This window comes from Zeus faber, assembly GCF_960531495.2.
Source record: "Zeus faber genome assembly, chromosome: 2".
Taxonomy (NCBI): Eukaryota; Metazoa; Chordata; class Actinopteri; order Zeiformes; family Zeidae; genus Zeus; species Zeus faber.
Window position 1 is genome coordinate 46,919,693 of NC_137189.1, and position 14,113 is coordinate 46,933,805.

The following is a 14,113-nucleotide window of genomic DNA, read 5'->3' on the forward strand; positions in this document are numbered from 1 at the left end:
TGCATGCATGCATGCATACATGCATATATGTATATATATATACATATATGCATGTATGTGTATATATATGTGTATATATGTGTGTGTGTATATATATATATATATATATATATATGCGTATGTGTGTGTGTGTGTGTGTGTATATATATATATATATAAATATATGCGTATGTGTGTGTATATATATATATATATATATATATATGCATATGTGTATGTGTTTATATATATATATAAATATACACACATACATATATACACATACATGCATATATGTATATATACAGATTTAAATGAAAATACAGAAAGTGAAGCACTGACAAGTTCTTCCATAATAATTTAAATGACAAATAAATGTAAACGTTCCATTAATGATGTCTGCATTACTATATAGACGAGTAATCTATTCAACTGAATTTTGCCTATTGTACATTAACAGAAAAAACACAATAACAAAAACAACAAAAAAGTAGTAGTGGGGCACTCACTCCTAGTCTTACGGTGTATACCTCGGGGGGGAATGAGGCTGAGAGTTTAAGTATAATCAAATGAAGTCCATTTATTTAAATCATGAGCGGGAAAATGGTGGAGGAGCAAAAACAACCAAGGTTCTTCCCGCTCCGGGGCATCAGCAGCGTTCCCGCCTCGTGCTGGCGTTGTCCTGCTGGTGACACACAAAATAAAAGGATTTACTTCAGAGTCAACAGATCATTCAACGACGTTGTTTCCTCTGACAGCTCTAGGTTCAACTCAACCCTTTTTGCAACAGCTGAGGGCGGACCACCACACACTGACTCTGGTCGCCTTCTCCTCTCACGCGGGGTGAGTCCTTGCTCCCTTTGTACGCTGGCACCTTGACGATGATCTGGCCCAGCTTGCTCTCTCCACGTCTCCAGCCACCGCCCGTGGATGTACCTGTTGGTCCCCAGCCGGCAGCCTTTACTAGCTGGGTGCTGCCCTCTTCTATGGCTCCCTCCAGTGGTTTGACCAGACGGAACACCACGGTAGTAATTACGACTCACCTTTTTTTGTTCATCATATTTATCGAATAAAATGTATTTATTATTATTTCTTTGCAAAGTAATTACAACGTTTATTTTTGTTATTGTTCCAGATGCCCAAAAATTGCCGAAAATCTCAGAAAATAAAGAAGCGATTGTCCAAATATCCAGTCCTCAAGTTCAATCACAATACTGAAAAAAAAAACGGATGATGGACTTGGACTCCACAATGTTTGATGTTTCGAAGTTTAGTAAATTGTGATGCATTTCTCAGAAACCAAAAAACATGCAAGTACCTAAAACAAATAAACTGGACAATTTGTGCTGCAGCTAGATTTATATACAGTATTTATATCATTATCTATATCATATATATATATATATATAGGTTTATTGTATATAAGTTTATATAAAGTTTATATATGTATATAAGTTTATATAAGTTTATATAAAATTATATTAAACTGTACATATTTACACTGTGCAATTATCCTGTGCAATCATTCTTTTCATACCATGCAACTTTTCTGTGGAATCCGATCTGTAATCTGCAATTATCGACTGAACAGAACTTTTCGTTATACTTTTCGCATAATCCTACACACCATGTGTGTATTACAGTCATGTGTGCAATTCCCTGTGACATTATCCATGATAATCTTATCTGTATAAGTGCAAGGTGTATATACTGTATAATGGATATAGTTTAAAAAAAAAATTCACTTTTTATTCCTATTCATCTCTCTCTACGTCTGCTTTTCAAGCTTGACCTGCTGTTACAAGCACATTTCGCCGGTGTGTTATTACTAAAGTTCATCTTATCTTGTCTTGATGCTGCTCACCTGACTTGTTTCTGGTTTACGCATGCAGAGTACCCCTTCAAACTAGTGCAGCAGCCACTGTTTTTCCAAAAACACATCACTACAAGCCTCCTCAGAAAACCACTGAGGTCCTTTTTCTGACACAAAACAAGGCTTATGGCCTTATGTGGCCGCGCAGTCTGAGAGAAAGACATGCACGTTGCTGTTCTGCTTTTGTCCAGATTTCACTTTTTAAAAACATGTTTGTTCTAAGTAATGGGATGTTAGAAAGCTAAATGAAAGTTAAATGAATCAACCATTAAACCTTAACCTGTTTGCGCGACATTTGCATTCCTTATTTTACGTGGCTCTCAAACTGTTGATGACAATGACAGTCAAGAACAACCCATTGAAATGCCATGCAGCATACTTTACATGTACTTGTACATGCAAGACTGAGTAAAACGCAGTTCTAAAATACAAAACAAAAGGAGAAGTGGCAAGCAGGATGAAGCATCAGCACATAATGTATTCTTAAACTGTAGTTGGAAATTGTTTCTTTTTGCCGCACAGTAAACGGTGACTATCCTCTCCAAGAAAGAGGCTTCCTCATCCTCACATGGATGTATCATGTCGATGGTTCCTGTTACGATTTGATACTTCTGACAAATATTTGGGTTGACCCTTTCAACGTGGATTCTTAGATGTGCTATTTTTCAAGTGTTCTCCACATCCCTTGCTGCTCGCTGACAGCGACCTTTTGTAAAGGCCGGGAGTTTGACCTCAGCACACAACATGCCCACATGCTTTCCTGTATGTCGAAACCTCTGTCAGCCAATGCCAATGTCCCCCGGCAACAAATTGTCATGAAAACCATCGTTCTGAGTTATATATTTATCACTTGTACTGCCATCGCAGTACAAGTGATAAATATATAAAATGATGGTACATGAAATACCTACCTAACTACTTGAAATGGCTGGAAAACATTTCAGCACAAGCGTTCAGATTGGATGGTTTCTCTGTGAAAATCTAGCAGTAGCAGTCAATACTCGCTCCTACTCTGTGTCCAGAGGCCTCCACAAACTGGTGAGGCATAATGTTGTGCGAAGTGTTTCTATCTGGCCATACAAGCAAACGCATCAGGTTTGCGGTTTGCACAGCCTGTGGCTGAACACTTTCTCCAGCCTCTTCAAGAGTCAAGATTCAAGATTAAAGAGGTTTTTCGTCACATACATATACATACTTTCATACATATACATACTTTCATACATATATGCAGTGAAATGTCAATGTAACGCACCCAGTGATTACACACAGTATGTCCTAGACTGAACACAGTAGCTACCTAACAATTTCTACTTGACTAACTAACTGATTCGTAAAACGTAATGCAGTAAGTCGAATACTATAGAATAAAATAAAAATATATAGAATAAAATAAAATATAACAAAATAAACTAAATAAGGACTCAAGGGTAATGCAAGGTGGGGGTACAGAATAGATAAAGGGAATAGGCTTATGTATATGGGACAGATTTATGTATATGAGCTAGGCTATTTATGTATATACAGATATGTGCATTAAAGTGGCATGTGAATAAAGTGAGGTAGTGTTTGTGAGATATACAGCACAGTATACAACAGTACAGCGCAACAATATGGTAACACCGAACAATCCAGGACAGTGACACAGTATGCAGTACAGTATGCTACATTCAGTACAGTAAGGTAGTGGAGCCTATGTGTGTGGCTCAGTGAGGACCCCTGGTGAGGTCAGCGTTGACAGTTCTTATGGCTTGAGGAAAAAACTGTCTCAGTCTCTCTGTTCTCGCTGTGTGGCTGCGGAGGCGCTTACCCGACCGCAGCAGCTGGAACAGTCCGTTGTTGGGGTGATGAGGATCCTTCATGATCCTGCGGCTCTGCTACTACACCTCCTGGTGTATAAGTCCTGCAGGGAGGGGAGGGTAGTTCCAGTGGTACGTTCAGCTGAACGCATCACCCTCTGCAGGGCCCGCCTGTCCTGAGCAGTACAGTTCCAAACCAGGTAGTGATGTTGCCTGTCAGGATGCGCTCCACTGCTCCACAGTAGAAGGACTTGAGGATTCTCACCGAGACCCGGAATTTCCTCTTCCTCTTGTGCCCCTCCTCGGTCTGTGGCTGACCCCGTTCTCCAGCCTCTTGTTCTCCCTCCCTAGTGTCTACGTGGCTTCTTTCTCCAGCATCTTGTGCCCCCCTCCTCAGACGGTGGTTGAGCACTTTCTACAGCATCTTGTGCTCCCTTCCAGTGGCTACCAGGCTACTTTCTCCAGCATCTTGTGTTCCCTCCTCAGTCTGTGGTTGACCATTTTCTTCAGCCTGTTGTGCCCCCTACTCAGTCTGTGGCTGATCACTTTCTCCAGCCTGGTTCTCAGCAGATTGCAGTGTGTTTTTCTTTCGCTGCTCCCTATTTGTTGTCTTGAAGAGAATGCAGGTTGTCCTGCAATGACATACAGTATATACATATACAGTGGGGCAAAAAAGTTTTTAGTCAGCCACCAATTGTGCAAGTTCTCCCACTTAAAAAGAGGCCTGTAATTTTCATCATAGGTACACTTCGACTATGAGGGACAGAATGGGGGGGAAAGAATCCAGGAAATCACATTGTAGGATTTTTAATGAATTAATTGGTAAATTCCTCGGTAAAATAAGTATTTGGTCACGTACAAACAAGCAAGATTTCTGGCTTTCACAGACCTAACTTTTTCTTTAAGAGGCTCCTCTGTCCTCCACTCGTTACCTGTATTAATGCACCTGTTTGAACTGGTTATCAGTATAAAAGATACCTGTCCACAACCTCAAACAGTCACACTCCCAACTCCACTATGGCCAAGACCAAAGAGCTGTCAAAGGACACCAGAAACAAAATTGTAGACCTGCACCAGGCTGGGAAGACTGAATCTGCAATAGGTAAGCAGCTTGTTGTGAAGAAATCAACTGTGGGAGCAATTATTAGAAAATGGAAGACATACAAGACCACTGATAATCTCTAATAGCTCCACGCAAGATCTCACCCCGTGGGGTCAAAATGATCACAAGAACGGTGAGCAAACATCCCAGAACCATACGGGGGGACCTAGTGAATGACCTGCAAAGAGCTGGGACCAAAATAACAAAGGCTACTATCAGTAACACACTACGCCGCCAGGGACTCAAATCCTGTAGTGCCAGACGTGTCCCCCTGCTTAAGCCAGTACATGTCCAGGCCCGTCTGAAGTTTGCTAGAGAGCATGTGGATGATCCAGAAGAGGATTGGGAGAATGTCATATAGTCAGATGAAACCAAAATAGAACTTTTTGGTAAAAACTCAACTTGTCATTTGGAGGAGAAAGAAAGCTGAGTTGCATCCAAAGAACACCATACCTACTGTGAAGCATGGGGGTGGAAACATCATGCTTTGGGGCTGTTTTTCTGCAAAGGGTCCAGGACGACTGATCCGTGTAAAGGAAAGAATGAATGGGGCCATGTATCGTGAGATTTCCATCAGCAAGGGCATTGAAGATGAAACGTGGCTGGGTCTTTCAGCATGAAAATGATCCCAAACACACCGCCCGGGCAACGAAGGAGTGGCGTCGTAAGAAGCATTTCAAGGTCCTGGAGTGGCCTAGCCAGTCTCCAGATCTCAACCCCATAGAAAATCTTTGGAGGGAGTTGAAAGTCCTTGTTGCCCAGCGACAGCCCCAAAACATCACTGCTCTAGAGGAGATCTGCATGGAGGAATGGGCCAAAATACCAGCAACAGTGTGTGAAAACCTTGTGAAGACTTACAGAAAACGTTTGACCTCTGTCATTGCAAACAAAGGGTATATAACAAAGTATTAAGATGAACTTTTGTAATTGACCAAATACTAATTTTCCACCATTGCAAATAAATTCTTTAAAAATCAGACAATGTGATTTTCTGTATTTTTTTTAATTTATTTTGTCTCTCATAGTTTAGTTGACCTCTCTCATCTTTTTAAGTGGGAGAACTTGCACAATTGGTGGCTGACTAAATACTTTTTTTGCCCCACTGTATATATATATATATATATATATATATATAATTATTATTATTATTATTTTTTTTTTTTTTTTTTTTTTTTTGAGCTAGCCACATAATCACTAGATGATTCCATGACAAGACCAGACAAACCCGTTCTCCAGCCTCTTTTGCCCCCTCCTCAGTCTGTGGCTGACCCCTTTCTCCAGCATCTTGTGCCCCCTCCTCAGTCTGTGGTTCACCACTTTCTTCAGCATCTTGTGCCCCCTCCTCAGTTTGTGATTAAGCACTTTCTCCAGCCTGTTGTGCCCCCAACTCAGTCTGTGGCTGATCACTTTCTCCAGCATCTTGTTCCCCCTCCTCAGTCTGTGGCTGACCACTTACTTAAGCCTCTTGGGCCCCCTCCTCAGTCTGTGGCTGACCACTTTTTCCAGCCTATTTTCCCCCTCCTCAGTCAGTTGCTAACTACTTTCTCCAGCATCTTTTTCCCCCTCCTCAGACTGTGGCTGATCACTTTCTCCAGCCTCTTGTACCCCCTCCTCAGTCTGTAGCTGACCACTTACTCAAGCCTCTTGGGCCCCCTCCTCAGTCTGTGGCTGACCACTTTCTCCAGCCTGTTTTGCCTCCTCCTCGGTCTGTGGCTGACCACTTTCTCCAGCATCTTGTTCCCCCTCCTCAGTCGGTGAATGACCACTTTTTCCAGCCTATTTTGCCCCCTCCTCAGTCAGTTGCTAACTACTTTCTCCAGCATCTTTTTCCCCCTCCTCAGACTGTGGCTGAACACTTTCTCCAGTATCTTGTGCCCCTTCCTCTCCAGCCTCTTTTGCCCCCTCCTCAGTCAGTGGTTGACCACTTTCTCCAGCATCTTGTGCCCTTCTCAGTTTATGATTGACCATTTTCTCCAGCCTGTTGTGCCCCCTACTCAGTCCATGGCTGATCACTTTCTCCAGCTTCTTGTGCCCCCTCCTCAGTATGTGGCTGACCACTTTCTCCAGCTACTTGTGCCCCCTGCTTAGTCTGTGGTTGACCACTTTCTCCAGCTACTTGTGCCCCCTGCTTAGTCTGTGGTTGACCACTTTCTCCAGCCTCTTGTGCCCCCTGCTTAGTCTGTGGTTGACCACTTTCTCCAGCCTCTTGTGCCCCCTCCTCGGTCTGTGGCTGACCACATTCTCCCGCCTCTTGTGCTCCCTCCCCAGTGTCTACCCGGCTACTTTCTCCAGCCTCTCGTGCCCCTCCTCAGTTTGTGGCTGACCACTTTCCCCAGCCTGGTTCTCAGCAGATTGCAGTGTGTTTTTCTTTCGCTGCTCCCTATATATATATATATATATATATTTTTTTTTTAATTTTTTTTTTGAGCTAGCCACATAATCACTAGATGATTCCATGACATTGTACTTAATAAGACCAGACAAACCCGTTTCCGCTTCCCTCCCAGGGTGTGCGTAATCGAAAACAACGCATGGATATAATTAATATCTAGAGACAGAAAAGAATACCAGCATAGCACCAGAAAACCAGCATATTCAGTAATGTCACTGAAACAACATAAACTCTCTTACTTACTTTTATGAAAATGCCGAGAACAAATGACCATGTACATAGATATCTTGGTGTAAGTGATGTTTTTGCATCTCACCGCTGCAACCAAGGCCATCCAACACTTCTTTGTTTTCTCTTTTGTTTGTTTATTTGAATATTTATTGTTTAGCTGCACTTTAGAAGTACAAATGTGTGTAATTAATACCTGATGTTTGTAATTATTTATTATTTATAGACCTGCTTGAAGAGTCAGTCCTTCAAGTTTTAATGTCAAAGTCAACAAACTGTCAATGGTATTATCTGACTTATTTCCTGCGTTGAAATAGATTATACAACCTGTTCAAATATAGACATCCATGAAACACTGACAGCCTGAATCTATCATGGTATTCTCACTGCGGCGGCCTGCCGGCAACAAACCTTTCCCTTGCTCTTAAAATATGTTTGTTTTAGCCTAGAGTATCCATCCATTGGGCTTATAAGTGATACCACCAAGGGCTGGTGTTGGATGGTGGAGTATCTGCGGGCTGGTTGAGGTGGGCTGGTCTGAGTAAGAAAGTTCAGGCCCTTATTTAGTCCTGGCAGTACCTGGTGGACTGGGAGGGGTACGTGGAGAGGTCATTGCCGGCCTCCAACAACATATTGGATCCAGACCTTGTCTGGGATTTCCATCCCGCCATCCAGACCAGCCTGGGATGTTAGGTGCTGTCCCTGGGAGGGGGGGTACTGTCCTGCCCTGCTCGCGAGAGACTTCACTTCCTGTCTTTGTGTGTTTCCCGCCTGTGTGATTGTCTACCCCGCTCCGATTCGTTTCACCTGTCCCTCGTTGTAATTAGTCTGTGTGTTCCCCTCTCTTTGTGCCAGTTTGTCTTTGAACCTGGTGTTATTCCCTCGTTTCCCGTGCTCCTTGTGCCCGGTCCTCGCCTTTGCCTTCTCCCCGCCGGATTGTTTGGCCGATGTACTGACCACCTGTGTTCCAAACCACCTGGCCTTGTCTACCCCTCTTTGCTTCGCTGACCCTTGTACCGGTCCCGTTCGAGTAAAGACTGTTTTCTTTTATCTTTCTATGTCTCGGGTCGTGCCTTCGAGTCCCCGAGCCTGTCTTTCCACCAGTCGTTACACCGAGGACCGGTTTTGGACACAAACAAGGCGTACTTTGCTGCGTAATTACGTGTTAATAAACGCTGTTTTCCCATTAATTAACGTAATCACACAGAAGACAAAGTTCATTTGTGACAAGCACCAAAAAAAATATATAATTAAAAAACGCCCCGGGAAAATCAAAGTCATGTTAGTGCTTTTGACAGCTCTCAGTTGTCTGCATAGCCTCTCTAACACACACACACACACACACACCAAACACACACACACACACACGTACACGCGCACACACACACACACAGGCAAAAACACGTAGCTCGGGGCGGCACTGCGCGCCCTGACCCCCGGTCTGTGTGTTAACATGTAGATCCTTCATGCTCACCCAGACAGTAAAACATGGCGGGACACTGACACTGTGCTTCCTATTTACCTAATTAGGCCATCTGCCATTAGCATGTGCACCCAGGCGGCGTCCACCACCCCCCTCCGGGTCTGACTGGGCAGACTTGCCGCCCAGTCGGACCTGGGATTAGGTCCCACTGGTCCCACCAGGGCCACGGCATCGCAGGGCCGCTCCATCACTGACACTTAAAATGCATACATACAGTATATTTCCTGTTCATTTTCAGGTTTATTCACCAGGTCCCATCAGAAGATACGAGACGATGAAAAGATGTTTTGTTTTTATCTAAAACATCTGATGATTTTTGTCAATATATTAATGGAAACATGTCATGAGATACTGTATGATTCGATGTTTGAATCCGCTGATATAAAAACAAGATACAAAAGAAGATTCCATCCATTATTTGATGTTTGTGGGATTTCTGTGATTTTGTGATTGTTTTTTTTTTTTCCAGGGGCGTCAATATGGGAAGTCAATGAATGAGACGATGCAGCAGTTTTAACAGACCCTAAATATATACAGTATATGTTTTATATTTAGAGATATGTCTAATTGGATACACATATCAAGTACTGTCACTTTAAATTCCAATGTAGAAAAAAAAATTAGGGTTGCATAAATTCAGTTTTATTGAGAAATCTGGATGGAGGGGCGGAGCTTTGCTTCCAAGATGAGGTGGAGGTAGGATAAGGACAACATTAGGATTCAGCCAGTCATTTCAAGCACAACGTCTGAAAATCACAATACAAACAAAGTGGAAGTGCAGAGGACACTCATGCAGACCCTGATTCCAATTGACCATGAAGTAACGTAAGCGGTGTCATAGTCATTCACAGTGAATCACTGATCTGCAGTTTGATAAATCCATTCCCTGATTTAAAAATCAAAATACGGTCTTAGAAAGGTAGCTGAGCAGTGCTTCTCCATGTTGGGTCCAGGGGGCCCCCAGACAAAATGATTAATAGTCAAACTTCACCATAAACACATTGACAGAATGTACAAAATGTATGTTTCCTTCCTGAAAAAAATTCTCCGATCGGGGTGACGGAGACTAAATCTTATCCGAGGCTCAATGTGTATGAAATTGGGGGCCCCCGATATGGAAAGGGCTGAGAATCACCGCGGCTTTGACTTTCGGCCGCCGCGCACGGCCGACCGCCCCGCGGCGCCGCGCAGGTAATCAGGCTCGATGCCAGGGGCCCCCGGCACTGGCTTCTCGTCCGGGCTCTGACAAGATTGATCACCCCTGGCGCCTCTCCAGCCCCGTTATTGACGAGGAGCTCCGCAGCGGCGGGCCCAGGCGGTCGGAATAACATGCACAATTAAGCTTTAAGAGTGTTTGTCCTCGTGGCATCAGCACAGATACAAGTTGACTGGTAATTATGCGACACACGGTGTTGGCGCTGATGGTGAGTCTCCACGGGACGTAATGGAAATAGACGGGTGTAATATAAAAAGAAGAGAGAGAGAGGCCTTGGACATAATGAAATTTACAAAAGTAAAAATATTAGAAAAAGGCCTGTCCCTGAATTTCCTCGAACATCATTTCCTTCTCATTTCCCACAGTTTGGCGGAAATGTTATTGCGTATAAAGAGCCCGTGGCGTCGTCCTATATCCTGTTTGCCCTCGTGATAGAAAGTTCGGGGACGTTTTTCTAAATTTGAATTTCTTTCAGGTGAGTGCGCATGGTGTTTTATTGCATTACTGCTGATCCAGTGGTTCTCAACCTATTTTGGGGGCAGGGCCCCATGTTTTTAGGTGCCGAAACTCTTGCAAAAACAGTAATGAGGGGGCTGAATGAGACCAATTGTCTTCCTTTTTTCCCTTTTGTTATTGTTTTGAAGCCAGCGCCGCTGCTTAACATCTCACATGTACCGGCCAATAAGCAGGAAAATGAGGCAAAATTAGAAAACGTTGCTTTCAAAGCGGTCAAAGTGCGGATACGCCACACTGCACATTCGGAAACGGTCTAAACGTGAATTTGAGACTCAGGGTATCTGCACGTTGACTTCAATAAAAGGAAAATACCCCTGTGCACTTCCTCCACCTCTGTAGCAGTGCGTCGGGTCCCCCCCGAGGCCGACGCTTGCTCCGGCCGCCCTGCAGGGGGCAGTGTCTCCCCGCGCTGGGCCCCGCTCCCGCCCGGGGCCCCCGTTAAGGGGCCGCGGCGGCAGTCAGGCTTGGACGGCGTTGGATTTATGGCCCCCGCTGTGCCAAAGGCTGCGGCGATTATGGCCTTTTAGGTATGTTTCACGAGCCAATGACATTTACGACTCCGGGCCCGTAACATTGATTGTTCGGTGTAAAATCAAACATTTTTTCAAGGACTTAATATTTGCATTGGGCCGTTTTCGGTCCATTTTTCATGTCACCGAGCGTGAGCCGTGGCGCCGCTGAATGGACATAAATCCCGCCCCGCGCACAATAAAGGGCGATGGACAAGCAGCGCGACATAACGAGCTCCGTGCTGTCGTCATTCCACGGTTGACGTCCGCTCCCGTCGAGCCCTGCCCCTGCGTCGCCGAGCAAGGCACCAGCGCCGGGGTCGGGGGTTCGATTGCCTGCGGGTTGACTGTGTTTTATTTTCATCTGTAGTAGAATGAGTGGGTGCATTTCTGTTTTCTGCTTCGCATTCTTGTGTCTGTTGTGAATATGGTGCTGGATGGATGTTTATTATTATTATTATTATTAATATTATTATCATTGTGATTGTTATTGTTATTATGATTATTATGATGATTATGATTATTATTATTATTGACTATACTGATTAAGATTATAATTTAAAATTGTTTGTTTCTTTTTAGATTTTTGGTTTTTTTTTCACACGGTTTTTATTGTTTTACTGTTTTCATTTGTTTTGGGTTTTTTTTATGCTGATTGTCTGTGGACAAAGGCAGCAAATTCTCCCAACAACAAATTCCTCGTACATGTAAATTGTACTTGACGGAATAAACTCATCCTGTATCATGTAAAACACGTAAAAATAAAAATAAAAAAATACCAATACTCGTAATATTTCCCCAAACAGGACGAACAAAATGCAGCTTTGAAGCGTCTTTGTTGTTGTTTTTTTTAACCCCTGGTGCGGCTTCATCTCGAGGTCGGTCACGTTCCCTTTCCGCCTGCAGCGCCCTGAATAAATAAAGGTGTAAGAAAATACAATTTAAAAAAGGCGTGGAAAAAAACGTCCACCCCAATGCCCACCGACCGCAACGTGTACAGTTCAAGCTCAGCATGTATGAGCCAGGTCAGAGCGACAAAGCGCAAGACGGCGAGCGTGGAAACGCGTTGGAGGCGCAGGTCCAGGTGAGGCCGGGTGAGCGCAAAGCTGCCGGAGCTCCACGCCCTGCGCAGCTCCCTGTCGTCGAGGAGCGAGGTGTCGAGTCAACGCACGCCACGCACGCCCACGCACGCCCACGCACGCCATCCAGGGGAAGACGTGGCCGCAGAGACCGGAGTCTTTGTTCTGAATTAACAATTAAAAATCCTCCAGCGGAGCCGTAATGAGCTGGCTGCTGTCCACGGTGCCCAGGGGAGCGGAGGCGCGGGGGGCTTGCGCTCTCACACACACACACACACACACACACACACACACGTGCATAATCATACGCGAGCGTACATGCACACACACACACACACACACACATCATGACACAGAAACGCACACGCATACACACGCGCGCGCGCGCACACACACACACAGATACACACACACACACACACACATGCACACGCACACTCACACATGAATAATCATACACAAGCATACATGCTTACACACATAATGACACAGAAACGCACACACATACACACACGCACACACACACAGATACACACACACACACACACACAGATACACTCACACACACAGATACACACACACACACACACATACACACATGCACACGCACACACACATACACATGCATAATCATACACAGGCATACATGCATACACACACATAATGTCACAGAAACGCACACACATACACACACACGCACACACACACACACACACACACACACACTTATGGTTAATGACCAACCAGATCGTTAGTGACAGCACAGAACAAACCCAGCAAAGCAGCGATAGAAATGTATTTAGGATTTATCCAGTTTTATTTATTTGTGTTGTGGTGTGTGTGCGTGTGCGTGTGTGCGTGTGTGTGTGTGTGCGTGCGTGTGTGCGTGTGCGTGTGTTTGTTTGTGTTTGGTATTGGAGCCTCGCAGCTCTGGAGGCGCCAGATGAGTTATACTGTGGACAGATAAAAAGACAAATAGATGATGAATCACTCTCCGTGTGTGTGTGTGTGTGTGCACGTGTGTGCGTGTGTGCGTGGAGTTCTCCTGGGCATAAAGCAATAAACGGTGGCCATCTTTCTTGGGTGTGTGCGGCTTCCCTGCCCCCCCCCCCCCCCGAAACACAAACACAAACACAGGGCGCGCGACGCGTGAATGAATTATACATTGTCGGAGCGTTATGAGTTCTCTGGCGCTGAGGAAAAGGGCATCCGAGGAGAAATGAATCGGGGGTTGGTTGTTTTTTTTTGTTTTCCCACCCCACCATTTCTTTTTTTCTAACGTTCACCTCCTCCATTTGGGTGAGCAGGGTTGGGCCTTAACATTTGGCTCCATTGGCGACCATCTTGAGTGGCCTGGTTGCCCCCGGCGTCGGCCTCTTTCGATATTTAAAAAAAAAAAAAGGTTTCCGAGCGCGGCGGAGGCTGGAGATCCTGGATGATGAAAATCAACCCGGTTCAAACCGTCGAAACAAGTTTGACTTGCAGTCGAGATTTTGAAGATTTGCTTCCCTCACGGCAAGACAAACTGATAGAAGATAATAAAAATAAAAATGTCAATGACAAACGTGTGCATTTTCCTTTTCTCCATACGACTTCCTGTATGTTGACATGTGTGTTACAATCAAATGGGACCGATGTCACTTTAAGACGATTAGAAAATGATTACAATTCGGCAACCATTTTGTCGGCCTGGGCAACGTGGTGGCCAGCCCGGCGACCGCGTCTCAAAGTCGGCGTCGGGTCCCGGCGGCGTTTCGTGGCCGGCTCCTGAAGTGCGGCTCTTTTGCCGCCCGGTCGCCGTTGAAGCGCGCTGCGGCTCGGCGGCTTCCCGGTTAAATGCACGTGAAGCAAGCGTCTGCGCTTCGGCTGCGGAACGAACATCCCAGAACTAACACGATCGAGGACTCGCGGTGAAGCGGAATGCGGCCGAATAATCTAGG